Source organism: Lathyrus oleraceus, chromosome 7, assembly GCF_024323335.1.
Source record: "Lathyrus oleraceus cultivar Zhongwan6 chromosome 7, CAAS_Psat_ZW6_1.0, whole genome shotgun sequence".
Lineage (NCBI taxonomy): Eukaryota > Viridiplantae > Streptophyta > Magnoliopsida > Fabales > Fabaceae > Lathyrus > Lathyrus oleraceus.
In genome coordinates, this window is record NC_066585.1 from 154,218,619 (window position 1) to 154,243,290 (window position 24,672).

Consider the following 24,672-nt stretch of genomic DNA (forward strand, 5'->3'; position numbering starts at 1 on the left):
TTACATTAACATAAACAATTAGAATGGTATGAATAATGGCAAATGAATAAGGACTAAAAGTAAATGACATTAAAGTAAATGGCTTGAAATTAAAAGTTAGTTGTTAATGAGTTAGAAGTTAGTCTTGTTTTGCTTTTGCTTTTTAAGTAATTCTTTGGAGAACACTCAACCCACTTATCACAAGCATGGATCCTTGAGCCAAGACATCTTCCAAAGGAAGGAAAAAAGGCCAAGTTTCCACACAATACCATGAAAGAGGGGAGAGTTACAATCTCACTAACTAGAATGCTATGCCTTTTGTGTCACAAATTTAGTGTTATGTTAAGCAATCGTAATTGGACTTATGTAGAAGTCACAACTATTTGAGGTCGTGTAACGGGAAATTCATGATCATTAATCTATTGACAAGCTGAAGATCAATTAGCAAGAGTCGCCACCGCGATTTTATTGTTTCCAAGGGAAAAGGGAAAAATGCGAACAAAACCCAATTAGTAAGAAGTTTTCAAATAAAAACTAAAAAAAATCAGAGATCACAAGTAAGGGGGTTGGTTACGCAGAGGGAAGGTGTTAGCACCCAAAGTATCCTAGGTACTCCTAGGGAGCCCTTTTTGTGTGCATATGTATTTTGTACAAAGTGATGTTTACAAACAAATAGAATGGGGGGATGAGAAAAAAATTGATTAATTATATTTTTGTGTTTGACAAGACCTTCGGTCTTGTGCCTACGTACCAACATAAAAATGAGGGATCAAAGCCTCGTAGTTCGTACTAGTAATTTCAAAGTGAGTATGTTGGTTTAACAAAATTTAAGTTTGAAAGGCACAAAGGCCTAAAAATGGTTTGAATGAGTTAGTTCTTTTTGGCTTTTTGAAAGTTTAAGTCAAGTATAGTTAAGTTCATTTACAAGTTTGATTTAAGAAAATAAGTTTGAAAATGCAATGGCATAGGGCCAAAGTTTCTACCTTTTGCAAAAGTGGTCAAAGGTTAGAACAAAAATAGTTCACACAAAGAAGATTTTGAAAATGGAGGGAGAGATTTTGAAATTAAAGAAATGGGGAGAAGATGAAGAGACAACCCTATATACAAGAATTTAAAAGTTTAAAGTTGAAAAGATCTGACCGAATGGGAGCAATCCAATAGACAAGTATGTCAATGGAAACCCAGAATTCCCTTGGTCTTTTAGAATCAAGCAACACATAAATGCACAATTATATCAATCTTGAAGAGCAAAGGAATCAAATAAAGATGGCCTCATCAAAGTTTATCCACTTCATGATCTTCTTCAAAATAGTCTATGTAGCAGATGAATTTCACAAGTCACAGGTTCAACATAGTAGCTTAACAATGATCAATGTTGCAGATGAATCTGGAGAGATCTAGAATGATGTATCAGATGAATTCAAACTTGCAAGCTCTTGGTTCTTCAACAAATTGGCATTGACCAAGTCCATTAGCAAAGGAATGTTGCCTAAGTTCTAAGTCCAATTGGGGAGATCAAACAACAGTCCACTCAAAAAGTCTTTTAGGGTTTTTGTTATTATTATGTATATTAATGGTCAAAGACCACACAAACAAGCAAGGCAACAAAGTATATCACACAATATGGTCCAAGTGGACAAAGTGAAAATTGCATAAACATAAACAATTAGAATGATATGTACAATGACAAATGATAATAGAACAATAAAAGTAAATTGCATTAAAAGTAAAAGCTTGAAAGTAAAAGTTAATGGTTAGTAAGTTAATAGTTAGTTTTGTTAGCTTTTTGATTTCAAGACATTCTTTGGAGAACACCCAACCCACTTGCCACAAGCATGGATCCTTGAACAAAAAATCTACCAAAGGAAGGAAAGAAGGCCAAGTTTCCACACAATACCATGGAAGAGGGGAGACTTACAATATCACTAACTAGAATGCTTATGTCTTTTATGTCACAAATTTAGCGTTATGTTAAGCAATCGTAATTGGACTTATGTAAAAGTCACAACTATTTGAGATCGGGCAATAAACTTTTGGTGTTAATGCATGTTCGAGACATAGTATTAAGAACTATGCTCATTAAACATACCACACACAAAAAATGTGCAAAAGGAGTGGTCTAATCTCATCCATACTCATGTTAATCATTCAATCAACCAGCATTAGGATTTTGAGATGTCATTGGCCAATTGAAATGAATGGATGAAGAAAGGGAATTAAATGAAGAGGGAAAGGTATGAATGGAATCACAAATTGGTCAAAGAAGGACTTTTACCAAATTAATATTATTCATTCATTTTGGGAGATGGAATGTACATTCCATCAATCCCCTAAATCCAATAATATTAACTTGACAAAGTCAAATCAACCTTGACCAAGGCCCAACAACAGATGAGAAACTCCAACAAGTCAATCCAAATGGTCAACATAATTAAAATGGCATTTATTCAATTAAAAATATTAAAATAATGCATTAAATTCAAATATATTTTGTCCAAATCCTAAAATCACATCAAAACACCAAATAAATGGCCATGTGATTTATCATAGGTCCAACAAGGTCAAAGGACCTTGGATAAAAAAATTCATAATTTTTGGACACTTCAAAATATTTTTAAACAATTAAAAACAAATGAAAAATCAATTAATTCATGAAAAATATTAATAATGATCCAAAAAATAATTTTAATTCAGAATATGAAAGAGAAAAATATTTGAAAATTTCTGGTGAAAGTCCCATATTTTTTAGATCAATATTAAATTTATTATGAATTATTGAAGAAAATGGAATTAAATAGAAAATCAGAAAATGCAAAAATACGTGGACCATCAGATCTCCCTCATTAATTGAGGTGGCAGATCTGATGATCCACAGCACGCGTTCCACCAACACGTGAGTTAACTGCACTGCAAACATGTTAATCACAATGCACAACTAAGATTATAACGCAGGAGTTGGATCACACGGTTTAGACCAAGAATAACTCATCACCGGAGCCAGAGCTCCGGTTGTCTTCTCTGGCGAGCCTCGCCGGACTGGTCATCATGAACCATCGCAAAATTTTCAAACAGGGATATGATTTTAAAGAGAAAACATCACTGAGCACGAATATCACCTCCATTTCTTCCAATTCCAACTATATTGAGAGATATGTGGAATTGAAAAATGAGGTTCATGATCTGAGTTGCTTCGATTTGACCTCAAAGTAACTCAAACACCTTACCTACATTGGTAGGACTTCAGCCAACACAATAATCAAGAGAATTGAGCAAGAAACAAAGAGAATCGAAGAGATCAAATTTTCTGCAAATTACCTTCAATGGAGGTCTGAGCTTTCTAGATCTTGATTTGAATCGTGCTTGGCTTCACTTCAATTGCTTGCAGAAGAGGAATGGAATGACTTAGAATGAATGGACTTCTGGAGAATTGAATTCCAAAACAGTGGAGATTCAACTGAATTTTTCAGGTTTATCCTCTTAATGTGAAGGGTTTTCTGTGGGGATTCAAAGCTGGCGCAAGGTGTGTGTGATTTCTGAGCATGAGGGCTTCAATTTATAGAGAATTCAAGTGATATTTGCACTCTCACTCAACTTTCCAATTTTGGCAAAATGATGCAAGCATGGTGCATGGGCGTGCATAGGCCCGTGAAATGATTGTTTGAAAGTCCAAAATGAAGTTCAGATGCATTGGAGTTTGGCCAAAATGGATTGGTTTGCAAGGCAATTGAGCATTGTTGTTTGAAGTTTGATCCATGACACATGATACCAGCCTGTTTAAGCCATGTGCATCCGATGTATTTCTCATCCAAAATGCATGAAGTTTAGCTCTTTGGAAAGGTGAGATCGAGAGGAACAAGTTTGATGTTGAACACTTTTTCATTTGGAGCTTGAAACTTGGAGATATTTGAGGTGGAAGTTTGGAAAATTTTGACATATCAAAAATTTTCTAAGTGTCAAGCCATATGTCTCGACATTCCATCTTGCTTAACTTTTTATGGGTGCTTCAAATGAGAAACGTGTCTCCATTAAAGTTGTAGATCTCTCAAATACCTTCAAAATTGTCACCAATTTCATGTCATTTGGATTTGAAATGATAGAGTTATGCATTTTTGAAGTTTGGCCAAATCACTTGATCAATGGTATAGGTCAAAAGTGACCTATAATGTAGCCTCATATCACATGTGCAAAAAAGTTGAATTAGCTTCCACTCCAAACATAAACGTTGAAGTAGACACATTGAATATTATTTTGCAACTTGGAAATATTTCATCTCATAAAAATTGAGCAAGTTATGGCCTTGGGAAGTTGACTTTCAAATTAGGGTTTAGACAAAATGACCTATAATGTTTCAACATAGAAAATGAGTTTCCAAGCAAAACTAGCCCTAGGTCTAAACATGAAAGTTGTTTATAATGTCATTTTGAGTAAGTTTTCTCTTGGAGTAATTTTAATATGGTGGAAATTGTAGGAGATAAGGTCTAGGGAGACCCAGTTTTGATCAGATGAATTCATTTGGCCAACCACCATCAACCAGCTTGCTAACTTCCAATTCTCTTGACTTTCTTGGCTCATGGTAGATCATATATGCATAAGATAATGAAATTTGAAGTTTCCCTTGAGAAATTTGATCAATTGGTGAGATGGCTTGTTGGAGAAGTTACTCAAGATACCCAGTCAAACTAGGGTTTCCAAGGCAAATCACCTTGAAACTCTTGAAGCAAACTTGATCAATATAACATGTAGAAGCAATTGGGACTCATATATGATGTTCATAACCATTCTTGAATTTATTCTTAATTGTGCTCTTTGTTCATGAGGGTCTCAAACCCTAGATGTGATCAATGAATCAAGGACACTATGCCCCTACCTACAAAAGAGTTAGATAGATACAAAGACATATTTTTGGTTTTTTTGTTAGTAAAATGATAATATAAAAGTATGATATAATAACAAAGTGCTTGGTGAACTCTCCCAAAACAAACCCAATGAAGAGGGGTAAGGAGGATGTCAATGTATGATCCCAATGCTAATGCTTATGATGAAATTGCATGAGGGATCTTATGATCAAAATTGGGGTCTTACAGGTCGGGCAATAGAATTTTGGTGTTAATTCATGTTAGATACATAGTATAATGGACTATGCTCATGAAACATACCACACGCAAAAATAATATGCAAAAGAGATGGCCTAATCTCATCCATACTTATGTTGATTTTTCAATCAACTAGCCTTAGGACTTTGAGATATCGTAGGCCAAATGAGATGGATGCATAAAGAAAGGTAATGAGATGAAAAGGGAGGGGAATGGATCAAAACTCAAATTGGTCAAAGGATGAATTTTACCAAATTAATATCATCCATTCATTTTGGGAGATGGAATGTACATTCCGTCAATCCCCTAAATCCAATGATATTAACTTGACAAAGTCAAATCAACCTTGACCAAGGCCCAACAACAAGAGTCAAACTCAAACAAGTCATCACAATTGGTCAACATAATTAATTGACATTTATTTAAATTAAAAATACTAAAATAAGGCATTTAAATTAAATATGGTTTGTCAAATTCCTAAAACCTCATCAAAACACCAAAGAAATGACCATGAGATTTATCATAGGTCAAACAAGGTCAAAGGACCTTGGAGAAAAAATTTCAGTATTTTTAAAGACTTAAAAGTAATTTTAAATAATTAAAAATAAACAAAAAATCAATTAAATCATGAAAAATATTAATAATGATCCAAAAAATAATTTTAATTCAGAATATGAAAGAGGAAATTATTTGAAAATTTTTGGTGAAACTCTCATATTTTGTTGATCAGTATTAAAATTAATATGAATTAATGAAAATAAAAGGAATAAAACAAAAATCAGGAAATAGCAAAAAAACGTGAGCCACTTGATCTCCCTCATTAATTGAGGTGGCAGATCAAGTGGCCTAGAACGCGCGTTCCATGATGCACGCTAGTCAACTCATCCACACGCCTGGTATTCACAATGGACGCGTGAGATTAAAACGTTTTTGAATGATCATGTGGCTCAGAACCTGTCCAGCACACCACCGGTGCTGGACCTCCGGTCACCTTCTCAGGCGAGGCTCACCGGACTGGTTCAGTTATTACTATCACATAAATGAAAAAGGAGGACATGATCTGAAAGAAAAAATGGCGTAGAGCACGAATCTGACCTTAATTTTAACTAACTCCACATATATAGGAAGATATGAGGAGTTGAAATTTGAGGTGTGTCAACTGAGTTGCTTCGATTTGACCTCTAAGCAACTCAATCTTCTTGCCTATATTGGTAGGACTTCAGACAATCAAAGATCCAAGAGAATTGAGTAGAATTGAGAGAGAATCGAAGAGATAAAGTTTTCATGAAAATTACCTTCAATGCTATGCAGTTCTTGATGTTGCTTGCTTCAAACACGATTTGATCACACTTGAGAAGCTAACAGGAAGTGATTAGAGAGGTTGCAAGGCTTTGGATCCCGGAGTTCTTGAATCTCCAACGTTTGAGATTCAAAATCAAATTTCAAATTGAAATTTCTCGGTTTTCCTTTAGAATGTGAGGGTTTCAATGGGGGGCAAAGATGGCGCGTAAGGTGTGATTCAAATAAGCATAGAGGTCATGTATTTATAGCATGAATGAATGATATTTGCACACATCAAATTTTGTCCAATTTTAGCAATGTTGATGGCACGAGTGCATGGGCATGTGCAGGCCCATGGTGCAATGCAAAAAGGTCCAAAATCATTTCAAATGAAGTCTGAATGGAAGCTTGATTGGCAAGGTAAAGTTAACTGAAGTTTTTAAGTTTGATTCTTTCCAACTATGCAGCCCTGTTAAAGCCATGCGCAGACCTAGAAAACCTCATCCAAAATGCATGAACTTGAGTTCTTTGGAAAGCTTGGATCAAGGGGAACAAGTTTGATGTTCAACACTTTTTCATTTGGAGCTTGGGATATGGATAATTTTGAGGTGGAAGTTTGGAAATTCCAACATGTTGAAAATTTTCTAAGTGTCAAGCCATATATCTCAATATTCCACCTTGCTTAACGTTTTATGTGAGCTTCAAATTAGAAAAGTGTCTACATCAAAGTTGTATCTCTTTTAAATACTTTCAAAATGGTCACCAATTTCATGTCATTTGGATTTGGAATGATAGAGTTATGCATTTTTGAAGTTTGGAAAAATCACTTGTTCAATGGTATAGGTCAAAAATGACGTATAATGTAACCTCATATCACATGCTCATAAAACTTTAATTTTCTTTCAATACAATCATTAAAGTTGAAGTAGACATCTTGAACTTCATTTTTCAACTTGGAAATCTTTCATCTCATAAAAATTGAGCAAGTTATGGCCTTGGGAAGTTGACTTTCAAATTAGGGTTTAGACAAAAGGACCTATAATGTTTCAATATAGAAAATGATTTTCCAGGCAAAACTAGCTCTAGGTCTTAACATGAAAGTTGTTTGGAATGTCATTTAGAGTAACCTTTCTCTTGGAATCATTTTCATATGGTGAAAATTGTAGGAGATAGGGTCTAGGGTGACCTAGTTTTGATCATATGAATTCATCTGGCCAACCACCATCAACCGACTTGCTAACCTTCAATTCTTTGGACTTTCTTGGCTCATGGTAGATCATATATGCATAAGATGATGAATTTTTAAGTGTCCCTTGAGAAATTTGTCAATTGTTGAGATAGCTTGTTGGAGAAGTTACTCAAGATACCTAGCCAAACTAGGGTTTCCAAGGCAAATCACCTCCAAACTCTTGAAAAAAACTTGATCAATATGACATGTAGGAATCAATGGAATCCATATATGATGCTCATAACCATTCTTGGATCAATTCATTATTGTGCTCTTTGTCATGAGGGTCTTAAACCCTAGATATGAAGTTGATAGATCAATGGAGATCATGCCCTACCTACAAAAGAGTTAGGCAAATGCAAAAACATATTTTTGGTATTTTGGTTAGTAAAATGATAATATATAAGTATGATACAATCACATAGTGCTTGGTGATCTCTCCCAAAACAAACCCAATGAAAGAAGGGTAAGGAGGATGCCAAGGTATGATCCCAATGCTAACGCTTATGATGAAATTTCATGAGGGATCTTAGGGTCAAAATTGGGGTCTTACAGCTGCCCCTATTTAAGGATATTCTAACTGAGGAGGCGAAGGTTAAAATATTCATGTCGACTCAGTAGAATGGGCTTAAATAACAACATATGGAAACAAATTTTGGTCCCTAAGAGACCTCATGATGCATATGATATGAATGCAAAAGTAAATTCTTTATGGGGAAATATTGCCACAAAGGAAAAGAAATCATAGAGACCGAAAGTCCACGGGAGTATAATGCATTCCGTAAGGAAAGTTCACTGAGGAGACAGAGACTCTGAGGGATAAAGGAGTTATGCGTAGGCCAGGCTATGACTTAAAGCTGCTGGGGGGCTAGAGGAATTCCATATAAAATGGAAAGACTCAACCGGGGAAACAACAACATCTACAGGGGATACGAATAAGTCAGTATAAAACTGAAATACTTGAATCATACAGGAAAAGCGATTTCACTAAGGAAATGCGCACTCAACTCAACTGGGGAAGAAATAAACTTCAACACATGAGGAGCAGAAATCTATTATCCACTACCTATTACTGGGTGAGGAGATAATAAAGATCTGACAGAGAGAAGATCTGTCATCGGTTAGGATGGACATATCAAGGATGACTCGTTGGGCACCAACAAGAGGGAATATTCATCACCGGTTACTGGGTAAGAATAACCTTGTTTGGGAAAACTGCAGAAAATAGGATTTACAACTACCGGCTACTGGGCAGAAGACCAAAGGTGAGAATATCCGTCATCGGTTAGGATGAACATATCAAGGATAAACTCGACAGGGAAGAAGATTCATCATCGGTTAAGATGAACATATCAAGGATAGACTTGCCTGGCATTGTCAAGAAGGATACCCATCATCGGTTAAGATGAACATATCAAGGATAAACCAACTGAACAAAAAGTAGGAATTACATCTATTGAATGTTGGATAGAAGACCATCAAAGAGGAAATTTGTCACCGATTAAGATGAACATATTAAGGATAGACTTTGTTGAGGGGAAGAGCAGGATTTACAACTACCGGTTACTGGGTAAAAGGCCGCAAAGAGGAGGAAACATGTCATCGATTAGGATGAACATAGCAAGGATTAACTCTCTGGGGAACAAGAATAGGGATTACAACTACCTTTTTACTGGGTAGAATACCAATGGTGAGAATATCTGTCATCGGTTAGGATGAACATATCAAGGATAAACTCAAGCAGGGGAGACAAAGATATTCGTCACCGGTTAGGATGAACATATCAAGGATATACTTTCTGGGGAATCATAAAAAATTAATCCACTATTGGGAAAACAGGGGTACTTTTGTCGGGTATTGGGCAAGAAGTAACAAACTGCAAACTAAGAAGAATACTACCAGTTATTGGGTAATAAATTCTTAGGAGACTCAAAGAATCTATCTAGGTAGGAGCTAGAAAGAAACAGTCAATTAAGACTCAACCCAATGAGGACATAACTCAAGGGGAGCGGTTTCATCCAGATAAACAACTGGAAAGGAAACTGAAATAATAATCAACCACGAGGAACAACTCAGTGGGGAAGAGGAGAAAGGTTTAAATCTTTCTTCCTAAGGGATGGTAGTCTGTGAATGACAAGACTCCATAGATTTTTACAAAGTTGAAAATGGTAATTTACATGGAAAAAGGTTACATTGAATACAAAGATCCTTAATCCTTCTGCCAACTCTTGATATCCACTGTGCTTTTGACTGCCACTGGGATGATGAAACGACGTCAACCCTTATGCTCAATAAAGTCTTTCCAAAACTAGACGATCAGTAGACTGCAGTTACTTACCATAATCCCTAATTCTTGCATAAGTTGCCCCAAGGTTGGGTACTCCACTTATCGGGAAATTCTTTCTGTTTTTATGTCTCTAATTTTTGCTTGGGTCGCCCTTTCGGGTTTTCAATCCACCGAGATGCTCATTTTTGCCTAAGCCGCCCTTTCGGGTTTTCAACTTAGCGAGTTGTTCTTTTCTCCTCGGCTTTAAACATCGGGAGTTCAAAATTTGGAGAAGGATAAGGATCATTGTATTCAATGGGGTTAGGAACCAACCTGCATAATGATTTGATATTTTGATTTTAGAGAAGTGAATTTGTGACCAAATATTATGCAGATGGACAATTATATTGTTTATTTATGTTTTTTGTGATTACCATTTTCAGAAATAAGCAAAAAGTAAAAACAAAACATCAAAGATGTGGATAAATAGAATTAATTTTATTGATGATCAATTTAAAATGCCCAAACAATGTTCACTTCTCCCTTAGGCATAGGAGAAGGATTTTAAAAACATATAAAAGCAATTACTTAGATCGATGCAAAATAACAGGAATATCAACAGCAATCCAATTGTTGCAAGCCTTTCCATGCGTCACAAAATTGGTGCAGTCTTCCTCTTCGTCATCCTCTAGCACAACAGCTAACGTGTTGTTCATTGCTATGAATGAACCCTCCACTACGGAAGTTAAGTTGCATATCTTCAGACCTCGCAGTTAATGAATCTCGTTGAAACCCCAAACCAGTTAGCCTTTGTTGTCGGAGACCTCTACCATGCGCCCCCACTGATCAACATTGCCTTCTTCCATAATCTTCTTTTCAGCAGCAATAGATAAGGCCTGGAACAGAGTTCCAACCTCATCCTCAGCTTCAACATAAGAGAAAGATGACAGGTGGCTAACCAACAATGCCTTCTCTCCTCCAACAATCATAAGCTTTCCACTCTTCACAAATTTGAGTTTCTGGTGCAAAGTGGAGGTAACAACTCCTGCCTCATGGATCCATGTCCTTCCCAACAAGCAACTCTAGGCCAGGTGGATATCCATTACTTGAAAATTAATTTGAAAATCACTCGGACCTATCTTAACTGGAAGGTTCACTTCATCAATAACCGTTTTACGCGAACCGTCAAAGGCCTTGACGATTACACCGCTATACCTCATAGGCGCTCCTTGGTATGATAGCTTTGACAGAGTTGACTTCGGCAACATATTCAGTGACGACCCGGTGTCAACAAGCACATTTGACAAAGCATCCTCTTTGCAATTCATAGAAATATACAAAGCCAGATTATGGTTCCTTCCCTCCTCAGGGAGTTCTTCATCACAAAAACTGAGATTATTGCAAGAAGTGATGTTAGCTACAATATGATCGAATTGATCCACTGTAACATCATGTTCTACAAAAGCTTTTTTCTAGAACTCTCTGCAGTGCTTCTCTGTGCACTTCAGAATTCATGAGCAGAGACAACACTGAGATTTTTGAGGGGGTTTGGAGCAGCTGCTCCACCACATTAAACTCACTTCTCTTGATTAACCAAAGTACCTCATCATCATTATTTTAGCTTTCAAATCGCTCGATTCACCAGACTTACCCTTTGAAGCCCCAATTGGATCTACCACAGACACTTCCACCTTCTTACTCACAACTAATTCTTCCTTATCCTTTGGGAACACCGGCCCAAACACACGACCACTGCGGGTCACCTTGGTAACATCAGCAATGCTTACCACAAAGTTAGTCGTAGGCAACGGGACCTCTTGACCACCTTCTATCATTGTAGCATTATACTGGTACGACACAACTTTATCAGATGAATACGGGACTGGGCCAGCTAACCGTATAACCAACGGTGATACTGATCTATTGCTGACATTGTTACTGTTGTTGATGTCGTACTGGATTACCAATCTCTCTGGCTGCTTGAAAATGGGAACTATGACATTCACATCATCATCTATATGACAGGATTGAACAATTTGAATCACGCCTTCATCCATCAGTCGCTGGATGTCCCTTTTCACAACTTCGCAACCCCTCGGTTTAATACTGCAAATAACACAATTGTCATGGTCGTGTTCACAATCACTCACCAAACAAATGTCCTTATGAATCTGCACCAAGGATCTCCGGATAAAACGCACATCAAAAACCTTAAACTCGCCAGGACAACCATCCATCATATTCACAGAAGAGTTCCCATGGGCGGGCAATGGATTTACTTTCACATTCGGCGCAAGGTCCTCGAAGGACACCATTCCACTCTTCATCAGCTTTTGAACCTCATACTTGAGCGGATAACAGTTCTCGATATCATTCTCGGGTGCTCCTTGATGAAAAGCACAACTGAGCCCAGGCTTGTACCACCATGGAAGTGGTTCTGGAATATGCGGCAGGTTTCATGGTTGGATAAGGTTCTTGAGAACCAAAGACGGGTATAACTCTGCATAAGACATAGGAATCGGGTCGAAAGAGACCTTCTTCCTCTCCAAGTATTGTTGATGATGATTGTTGTTGGTATTGTTGTTGTTGTAGGTGTTTTCTCGTTGTTGCGGTTGTTGTTGTTGACGTTGTGGTTGTGGTTGTTGAACTGGTGTTGATTGTTGATTAGAAAATACAGGGATAACCCAAGATACTTGATGATGATGTTGACGGGATGATTGATTCTTCCTGATCTGAGGCCTTCTCTGCCTCCCACTGATTACTGCATTTGTTTCGTTGTCTTTTTTCTTCCCAAAATTGCTACCATACCTCTTACTCGACGATGCTTCATCTTTAGACAAACGTCCTTCTCGAACTCCTTTCTCAAGCCCCATCCCCATGTTTACCATTTCGGTAAAGTCACTAGGGGCACTAGCAATCATACGTTCATAATAAAATGAACTCAGAGTTTTCAGAAAGATCTTTGTCATCTCTTTTTCCTCCAAAGAATGAGTGATATGAGCAGCCAATTCCCTCCATCTCTACGCATACTCTTTAAACGTCTCCTTATCTTTCTGAGACATAAACCTCAGTTGGTCTCTATCAGGCGCCATATCCATATTGCACTTATACTTCTTGACAAAAGCCTCTCCTAAGTCGTTGAAAGTGCGAATGCTTGCACTATCCAACCCCATATACCAATAGAGCGTAGCACCGGTCAAACTGTCCTGGAAATAATGAATCAACAGTTGATCATTGTCTGTCTGAGTAGACATCTTGCAAGCATACATCACTAGATGACTGAGCGAACAAGTATTCCCTTTATACTTTTCAAAGTCAGGCACTTTGAACTTCACCATGATCTTGACATTGGGCACTAAACACAACTCAGCAGCACTCTTTCCAAACAAGTTCTTACCTTTTAGCATCTTTAATTCCTTGTGCAACTCAAGAAACTGATCCTTCATTTCATCCATTTTCTCGTAAACATCCGGACCCTCATACGGCTCGAAGTGATAAATGGTGTCCTTTACACGAGGTAAGGTGTGCACAACGGGAGGTGGCACAGATATGACCGGGTTAGATGCCAGCATGGAAGCAAAAGTAGGCGCAAACCCTTCAGGCATAAAGTTGGACGACATTCCCCACAGGAATCCGGCAGGCATATTGGGCGCAAAATGAGCAGTGGTAGCAGGCATGGTACAGGTAGTCACCTCTGAAATAACTGTCCCCGGAGGAGGAGTTGCGGGTGTTGGAGAAGATTGGCTCTGAGCAGCAAGAACTGACTCCATCATGGTAGTTAGGAAGGCGATCTCGTCCTTCACCTCTCTGTTCTCTTGCTTTAGATGCTCCATAATTCTGAGATGATTGGTGCGGGTGTTGTACCGATGAGTCAGCTTGGCTAAAGCACATAAGAAACACCAATGAGACATCTGGCGAAAGGGAAACCTTCTTATGCAAATGATGCATGAAATGCAATGCTTGTTTATTTATTTTTATTTCCAAGGAACTTACTATATCATTTGCAAACATATATATCAACAGTTGCAATAATTTTTATATGACCAAAAATTTCTTTTTATTTATATAATTTGGAAGGATTACACTGTTTACAATTTCAGAAACCAAATAAAAACACAAGAGAAAAGGAGACTAGTCATCCTAAGGATCCCTAACAACAATGTCAGAAGATCTGGCTGAATGCGCGTACTTCCTTCGAATGCGTTGAGTCTCGGTCTCGAAAGAAGCCTTCATTTGAGTCTTCTCGAGGACAAGCTGGTCAATAATCTTCTTCCAAGCAACGGAAGGTTGAGGCATGCTAGAAGGTGAAACCTCTGGCTCTCTCTGTCTCTTCGCCACTTGGTCTTCGAGTAGATCAATAAGTGCATCTTTGTCCTTAGACTCCAACTGCAACTCTTCATGCTTCTTGCTCAAAGCACAGGAATGTTATTCCCACATATCTTTCTCTTGCTTCATCTTGACAAGCGCGTCTTCCAACTCCTCTATATCTTAGTTAGGGAGAGTTAATGGCTCAACCATAACCATAGACATAGGTCTTTCACAAGGATAAGGCATCTTCAGCTCCAAAGCTCTCTTCTTCACCAAAAGAGTGTAAGCTTCCAAAGCTACACAATTGTGTGGACCAAGCTCGGATCTTCCTTTCCTATGCACATTATGCCAAGCATGCACAATCTTCTGCTTCAAATGTTGGGGATCTTTACCCTCTTGATAGAAAAGAACTTCTAACAAAGTGTTATTAGGTTTGTCTCTCAAGGGGAACCCAAGTTGACGACGAGCCAAAGCAGGGTTGTAGTTAATTCCTCCTTGTGTACCAATGAGAGGCACATTAGAGAATTTACCACAACTATCAATAATCTCCAAACTTCTCAAAGACGGATCATACCAAACTATATCATCATTAGTGAGAGACATAAGTCTCTGAGACCATCGTAGACATTGTTTGTTCTCCATAAAAGCAGGTGTTTGAGGCAAGTGCGAAATAAACCACTTGTACAGAAGAGGAATACAACAAACAATAGTTCCACCACCCTTAGAATTCCTTAGATGCAAAGAGAAATACATATCACCCAACAAAGTAGATACAAGATTTCCATTCAAGAAAATTCTAATGGCGTTAACATCAACAAAACTGTCAATGTTAGAGAACAAAGATAATCCATAAATGAGCAACACAAAGATAGCTTCAAAAGCATCCATACTACCAGCTTGAGCAAAAGCAGTAGCTTCCTTGATGAGGAAATCAGATGGCAACCCAAACAATCCTCCTTTCTTCACCCAGTGAGCTTCTATCTCTGACTTCTTCAAGTGAAGATCTTCAGCAATAAGAGTAGATCGGGGAATCTCCTCCATTCCACTAAAAGGCACTCTACTAGAAATAGGTATCCCCAAAGGATGAGAATACTGCTCCAAGGTAGGCACAAGCTGAAAATCTGGGAAAGTGAAGCAACAGTAAAAAGGACCATAGAACTGCACCAATACACTCAAGAGTCCTTCAATGACATCAGCAGACAAGATAGATAGAAGCTTCCCATGGCGTTGTTTGAAGTTCAAGGGATCTAATATAAAAGATTCTAGCTTCCTTAACTCTTTCAAGTTGGGGCATCTGAAACTGTACTTCTTAGTGTTCCTTCATCCATAATCCATGGTTTGAAAATATTTGCAAATCATACCTCAGTTCCTTGAAATTTTTCGTGTGATGAATGTTATGATGCGCATGGATGCATGAATGCAACAATCACAAATAAGGGATCACACACAAGGCAACAAGCAAATGTCAAGGGATGAATCAAGTCATTGTCAAGACCAATCATCCATTTTGGTGGATTATGGTTTACACCTTATCAACACCCAAGTTCCATTGATATTGACAAGACTTGATTGGATCAACCAAGAATCAAGGGTTTGTTGTAAGTCACGGGCATGAAGTCTTGGTAAGAACCATCCCAAAGGAGTGAACTAAGGATAAAAACCTGTAGATCATGTTCTAAAAAGTTCCCAGAGTCTTAATTCCATCTATTGGATATTACAGGTGAAGATGACTGACTCATCGACCCATAATATTCTTAAGAGGAACTCGTCTGAGTGTAGTATTGCGTAACAACTATTATCAATTCTACACTTGAACAATTTCCGCGCTACATCCTAAATAGGCCAAGAGGGGGTAAATGTTCTACGGTCCTCAACTTCTCGAACCCAAATTAGAGATAGCAATGCCTAACCACAAATACTTGTGTGACATTTCCAAATCCAAAAGAGTCTCCACTGAGAAGATGGATCTAAATCCAACTTGTTAAGGACTACTCCACACAAGTCGAACATAATTATACCATCCTCTTATCTTAATTGCACTAAAGTTTGGGTTAGAACTTATCTCACCGCTCAGAGATCACCAAGCATAACAAGCAGATTATATCACACATACATATATACAAACATCACATATATACAAATATACACACAAAAAGTAGGCTAAACCCACAGGAGACTACTCCCTAGCAGAGTCGCCACTTAATTTCTGTAGTGGTAAATTCATGATCATCAAGCTATGGATAAGCTAGAGACCAAATAACAAGAGTCGTCACCGCGCTTTTATTGTTTCCAAGGGAAAAGGGGAAAAGTACGAACAAATCCCAGAAGTAAGAAGTTTTCAAATCAAAACTAATAAAATGTCAGAGATTACAGGTAAGGGGATTGGTTACACAGAAGGAAGGTGTTAGCACCCAAAGTGTCCTAGGTACTCCTAGGGAGCCCTTTTTGTGTGTATATGTATTTGGTACAAAAATGATGTTCACAAACAAATAGAATGGGGGGATGAGAAAAGAATTCATTAATTATATTTTTATGTTTGACAAGACCTTCGGACTTGTGCCTACAAACCAACATAAAAATGAGGGATCAAAACCTCGTAGTTCGTGATACAAATTTCAAAATGGATGCATTGCTTTTAACAAATATTAAGTTTGAAAGGAACAAAGGCCTAAAAATGGTTTGAATGAGTTAATTCTTTTTGATTGTTTTTTGAAAGTTTAAGTCAAGTATAGTTAAGTTTATTTACAAATTTTAATTTAAGAAAAGAAGTTTGAAAATGCAATGGCAAAAGGCCAAAGTTTCTATCTTTTTGCAAAGTGGTCAAAGTTTAAAACAAAATAAGTTCAATCGAAGAAGATTTTAAAAAGGGAGGGGGAGATTTTGAAATTAAAGAAATGGGGAGAAGATAAAGATACTAATCCTATGCACAAAATTAAAAGTTAAGAGTTGAAAAGAACCGACCAATGGGTAGCAATCCAATAGACAAGAATGTCAATAGAAACCCAGAATTCCCTTGGACAATTAGAATCAAGAAACACACAAATGCACAATTATATTATCTTGAAGAGAAAAGGCATCAAATAAAGATAGCCATATCCAAGATTAGCCACTCCATGATATTCTTCAAATTAGCCCATGTAACAGACGAATTCCACAAGTCACAGGTTCAAAACAACAGCTCCACAATAATCATGTTATAGATGAACTCAAAAGGGATCTTGAATGATGTATCATATGAAGTTCCAAATTGCAAGCACTTGGTTTCATAGAAAGTTGGCATTGGCCAAGTCCTTTAGCATAGGAATGTTGCCTAAGTTCTAAGTCCAATTGTCGAAGATCAAGCCAATAGTCCACACAAAAGTTTTTTAGGGTTTTTGTTATTATTATGTACATTAATGGTCAAAGACCACACAAACAAGCAAAGTATACACAAACAAGATATATCACACAATATGGTCCAAGTGGACAAAGTGAAAATTACATCAACTTAAACAATTAGAATGGTATGAATAATGGCAAATGAATAAGGACTAAAATTAATTGACATTAAAGTAAATGGCTTGAAATTAAGAGTTAGTTGTTAATGAGTTAGAAGTTAGTCTTGTTTTGCATTTGCTTTTTAAGTCATTCTTTGGAGAACACTCAACCCACTTATCACAAGCATGGATCCTTGAGCCAAGACATCTTCCAAAGGAAGGAAAAAAGGCCAAGTTTCCATATAATACCATGAAAGAGGGGAGACTTACAATCTCACTAACTAGAATGTTATTCCTTTTGTGTCACAAATTTAGCGCTATGTTAAGCAATCGTAATTGAACTTATGTAGAAGTCACAACTATTTGAACTTACAATCTCATGAAACATACCACACACAAAAAGAATATGCAAAAGAGGTGGCCTAATCTCATCCATACTTATGTTGATTTTTCAATCAACTATCCTTAGGACTTTGAGATATCGTAGGCCAAATGAGATGGATGCATAAAGAAAGGGAATGAGATGAAGAGGGAGGGGAATGGATCAAAACTCAAATTGGGTAAAGGAGGACTTTTACCAAATTAATATCATCCATTCATTTTGGGAGATGGAATGTACATTCTATCAATCCCCTAAATCCAATGATATTAACTTGACAAAGTCAAATCAACCTTGACCAAGGCCCAACAACAAGAGTCAAACTCAAACAAGTCATCACAATTGGTCAACACAATAAATTGGCATTTATTCAAATTAAAAATACTAAAATAAGGCATTTAAATTAAATATGGTTTGTCAAATTCCTAAAACCTCATCAAAACACCAAAGAAATGGCCATGAGATTTCTCATAGGTCAACAAGGTCAAAGGACCTTGGAGAAAAAAATTTAGAATTTTTAAAGACTTAAAAGTATTTTTAAACAATTAAAAATAATCACAAAATCAATTAAATCATGAAAAATATTAATAATGATCCAAAAAACATTTTTAATTCAGAATATGAAAGAGGAAATTATTCGATTTTTTTTGGTGAAACTCTCATAGTTTTTGGATCAATAAATTAATATGAATTAGTGAAAATAAAAGGAATAAAACAAAAATCAGAAAATAGCAAAAAACGTGAGCCACTTGATCTCCCTCATTAATTGATGTGGCAGATCAAGTGGCCTAGAACGTGTGTTCCATGATGCACGCTAGTCAACTCATCCACACGTCTGGTATTCACAATGGACACCTGAGATTAAAACGTTTTGGAATGATCATGTGGCTCAGAACGTGTCCAACACACCACCGGACTGGTTCAGTCATCACCATCACATAAATGAAAAAGGAGGACATGATCTGAAATAAAAAATGGCGTAGAGCACGAATCTAACCTCAATTTTAACTAACTCCACATATATAGGAAGATATGAGGAGTTGAATTTTGAGGTGTGTCAACTGAGTCGCTTCGATTTGACCTTTAAGCAACTCAATCTTCTTGCCTACTGTAGCGGTTAATTCATGATCATCAAGCTATGGATAAGCTAGAGATCAAATAACAAGAGTCGACACCGTGCTTTTATTGTTCCCAAGGGAAAAGGGAAAAATTACGAACAAAACCCAAAAGTAAGAAGTTTTCAAATCAAAACTAATAAAAAGTCAGAGATTACAGGTAAGGGGGTTGGTTACACAAAGGGAAGGTGTTAGCATCCAAAGTGTCCTAGGTACTCCTAGGGAGCCCTTTTTGTCTGCATATGTACTTGGTATAAAGTGATGTTTACAAATAAAACAGAATGGGAGGATGAGAAAAGAACTCATTAATTATATTTTTGTGTTTGACAAGACCTTCGATCTTGTGTCTACGTACCTGTTGGTTCTAAGTGTTGGCAGCAATTTTGGTAAAACAAAGAGTGTTTACAAGATGTTGCATGTGATATCTTAACATAAGATATCTATGTACCTGCTGGAGTTTTAAAACATGATTATGCTGGATTGTTTCAGGATGTCATACACGATGTCATGACATATGATATTATGTACCTACTGGATATTTAAAATGGAATTATGCAGGATTGTTCCAGGATGTCAGACCCGATGTCATGACATTCTGTACATAGAACATTCAGGGTGAATGTTATGTGTTATGTGATTGTGCATTTAATGGCAATCTATGTATGATTGAAGATCTGTTTTATAGGCACATTCAATCATTAATTACAACCTGATTTACTTATTTTCCAAGGAGATCTAACCAACTATCATGAGAAGATTTAATTGTAAAATAGTTTTAGGGTTTTCAAGATGTGCAAGCCCAGCTGAATGCTTCTATAAAAAGGGACTTGGAAAACCTGATTTGATACACAACCAATACTGAGCGAAATACTGAGAGAAAATAAGGGTTTGTGACTTGTTTAGTCGTGAGACTTGTAAGCCATTCAATTCATCCATAGATGATTGAATTGGTCTGATTTGTGAGTTATAAATTGTCACTCTAAGCTTGTAAGCAAGAGTGTGTGTCTACTTGATTGAAGATGTTAAGCAAGATCAAGTGTGTGTCTACTTGATTGAAGCTGTTAAGCAAGATCAAGTGTGTGTCTACTTGATTGAAACTGCTAAGTAAGATCAAGTGTGTGTTATTGAAGAGTGTCTTCTTTTCATAAGGAATTATTGTTTAAAATCACAGGTGTGATTGAGGGGGAGTGAGTGGGTTCTCATATCTAAGAGTGCTTAGGTAGAAATCACACGGGTAGAGATTAGGTGAGAAAGACTATAACTTGTTGAAGTGTAGTGAGAGTCTTTGAACTGATTCTATTTAGTGGATTTCCTTCCTGGCTTGGTAGCCCCCAGACGTAGGTGAGTTGCACCGAACTGGGTTAACAATTGCTTGTGTCTCTTGCATTACTATTCTTTATCTTTATCCTGTTTGTGTTACTCAGATATTAGTGTCGTGACATTCCCTTCGACATCTCATATCTGATACCAGAATTTCAATTGGTATCAGAGCAGGCATCCTGCTCTGGTTCTGGGTGAGATCTAGGGACAATACTTTCTGGTACAATGGAGAGAGATGGAGGATCTATTCACAGGTCACCAATTTTGGATGGATCTAACTATGACTATTGGAAACCTCGAATGGTAGCTTTCTTAAAATCTCTGGATAATAAGGATTGGAAGGCTATGTTAACAGGCTGGGTACATCCAGTAATTACTAAGGAAGGAGAAGCCACAATTGACAAGAAGCCTAAAGAACAATGGTCCAAGGAGGAGGATGATCTAGCCCTTGGAAATTATAAAGCATTGAATGCCATATTCAATGGAGTAGACAAGAATATCTTCAGGTTGGTAAACAACTGTGAGGTGGCTAAAGATGCTTGGGACATTCTCAAAACTACTCATGAAGGCACCTCTAGAGTTAAAATGTCTAGACTACAGCTGCTCACCTCCAAGTTTGAAAATTTAAGGATGAAAGAAGATGAAAATATTCATGAATTTCATATGAGTATTCTTGAAATTGATAATGCCTCAGGAGCCCTGGGAGAGAAGATATCAGATGAAAAGCTAGTAAGGAAAATACTCAGGTCACTCCCTAAGAGATTTGCTATGAAGGTGACAACCATAGAAGAGTCTCAAGACATCTCCAACATGAGAGTTGATGAGCTAATTGGTTCCCTCCAAACGTTTGAGATGGGAATGAATGATGGTTCTGAAAAGAAAAGCAAAAGCATGGCCTTCATGTCAAACACAGAGGAGGAAAATAGTCAGGATGTTGATGAAGATCTGGCCAATGATATAGTAATGTTGGGAAGACAGTTCAACAGACTGTTGAAAAAGATGAATGTAAGATCTAAGGCTAATGTCAAGAACATCTCATCTGACATCAGTAAATCCAACAATGCTGGAAGAAGAACAAGGTCAGATGATAAGCCCAAAGAAGGAAAAGAAGTACAGTGCTATGAATGTGATGGGTATGGCCACATTAGAACTGAATGTGGAACCTATCTCAAGAAGCAGAAGATGAGTCTTGTTGCCACTTGGTCTGATGAGAGTGAAACAGAAGAATCTATAAATCTGGTGACTGCCTTGACTAGAAGATGGGGTTCTGATGAAGACTCAAGTGATGATGAAGTAACCTTTGAAGAGTTGGCCACTACCTACAGAAAGTTGTGTCACAAAAGTGCAGAGGTGTGTAAACAGGTTGAAATCCAGAAGAAGGTAATAACTCAACTTGAGAATGAGAAGGTAGAACACTTGGAAACCATCTCCAAATTAAAAACATAAGTAGTGGTTCTGAATGCCAAGCTAGATGAAAGTCAACAAGTTGAAAGCCAGAAGAAAGTGATAGTACAACTGGAGAATGAGAAGGCAGAACATGTGGAAACCATCTCCAAGTTAAAAACTGAAGTTATGTTCTTGAATTCTAAACTAGAAGAGATGACCAAGTATGTAAGAATGTTAAATAATGGATCTGACTCCTTAGACAAGATTCTCCAGACTGGACAAATAACAAGAGATAAATCTGGCATTGGGTTTAATGAATTTAAGCCTGAGTGCAGTTACACTGGTGGCAAACCTAAATCCAAGCTTAAGTGCAGCCATATTAAAAGTAAACCTGAGATGTCACATCATATGTCACAACATCAGAAGGGAAGACAGCAGAAAGGGAAACACCAAAGATGGAGATGCCATTACTGTGGGAAATTTGGCCACCTGAAGCCCTTCTGCTATAAGCTGTATGGTTATCCTAGCCCTGTTCATCATCAGACTCACTATCAACCAAGACCCAAACATCACAGGCCTGTCAACAAGAAGCAATGGGTTCCTAAGACTAATGTTACAAGTCTAATAGCTCACACTCCCTTCAGAGTTTCAGCCAAAGAAGATTGGTACTTTGATAGTGGGTGCTCCAGACACATGACTGAAAACAAAGACCTGCTAACTGGCCTTCATCCTCATGCCATAAGCTATGTAACCTTTGGTGATGGAGCAAAGGGTGAAATCAAGGGGATAGGTAAGCTTGATTTCCCTGGAGTTCCTGAACTTGACAAGGTCCTACTTGTTAAAGGCTTGACTGCAAATCTAATAAGCATCAGTCAACTATGTGACCAAGGTCTAAATGTTAACTTCACTAAAACTGAATGTCTGATTACCAACAAAGAAAGTGAAGTGATCATGAAAGGAGTCAGGACCAAAGACAATTGTTACATGTGGAGCTCTCAAATTGGTTACTCCCCAAAATGTACCTTAGTCAAAGAGAAAGGGATGAAGATGATTATATCTGCTAGAGGAACTCCCAAATTGAAAGTTTGTGGGAAATGTCAGACAAAGATGTCACACCAGAAATTCAGACTTGACATCACTTCCAAAGGAGAAAAGCTCATGGTGGCTCAAATAGATAGGAGGTTGGATCAAATGGTTGAACATGTTGCTAGTCATATGCAGACTGAAGTTGGAAAGAACTTTGTTGGACTTGAGCTACAAGTCAAGCAGATAGAAGGGTATATGTGTCTATCTCAAAGCAAAAATGCCAAGAACAATGTTAAGAAGATTGGGATGGAGAGTGAAAGGACACCTGCTCCTACATATTTGAAAGATGAAAATGGTGTTTGTGTTATATATCAAATTGAATATATAACAGCTAGAAGTAGCTGTTCTCAACAGGGTAGGTTGAAACTACTGTTGACTGAATACAATGTCACACACGATGTCATGACATTGTACTATGACAACCTGAGTGCTACAACTATGTCCAAAAATCCTATTCATCACAGTTGGACCAAGCACATTGATTTTTGTCATCACTCCATTAGAAAATTTGTGGAAGACAAAATCATAGCTCTAAAGCATGAAATGCAATTAGCTGACAAATCTGCAAGGGTTTTGGATGATAATCAGTTTGAATGTTTAAGAGGGAAATTGGGGATTTGGATTCTTGTGAAGTTATAGCAATTAAAGTGGAGTGGAAAAGGTAATTAAAATATTGTCTTCCCACTTAAAAGAAAGAGCCACATTAATGATAAATCATTACCTAGTATTGGAACTAGTATCTATGCCATTTCCACACGCTACCTCAACACTACCATTTCCATCTTCATCCAACTTCTCAGAAAACCTTTGATAGGGCAAAGAGATTTTTTTCAAAAGTCCAACAAAATGTCACAACATCCCTCATCATCAGGATCAAAACCCACTCACAAAGGAAGGACTCCCTCCATGGAGTTTTTGGATGAAGATATTCTGGAGGTTATTCCCCTCTCTATTATTCCAGAAGACGTCCCTGGCCCTTCTTCCACAGCTGGAAGTAATCAAGGTAACATTCCTGATAAATCTCCTCATAAAGATGACATGCACTTTACAGATCGTGCCATTAGGAACCTAGTAACTAGGATTCTAAACGAAGGGCATGCAATCAAGGGTGTTGCTACCCCTCTGTCTAGAAGGGACCCCTCACCTGAGGTGGAACCCCAAGCTGAGAAAGATGATGATTCATCTAGATCAAAGAAAGAAGTGGCTGCTGAGGGATTATGCTCTCTAGGTAAAACCTTGCCTAGTAAGAAACCAGTAGATGGTTCTCATGAGACTGCTGAGAATGTTATTAATCTGGAGGAAGAGAGTTCAGAGGAAGAGGATGACACCTTGGTTCATCATGTAAAACCAAGTGTTGCTAGGAAATTAAAGATCAGAAAAGGGAAGACTATGGCTGAAATGATGACAGCCAGAACTAGGAAGAAGACTGCTGGTGTAGGACCCTCCAAATCTTGGAGTAAAGTTGAGGTTAATAAGAGGAAGGTCAGAGAGAGTTTTAACTCTGATGATGATGTCGAAGACGATGTCCCAGACATCTCTCCTGCTAAAAGACAGACTCTCAAGAAGTCTCCAGGCAAAGTTACAACTGTGCACTTAGATAACATCTCTTTCCATCTAGAAGATGGTGCTGCCAAGTGGAAGTTTGTCATTTAAAGGAGGGTTAATGTTGAAAGGGAGCTGGGAAAGGAGGCTGTAGAGGTGAAGGAAGTCATGTAATTGATTAAGGCTGTTGGACTTATGAAAACTGTTGTTGAT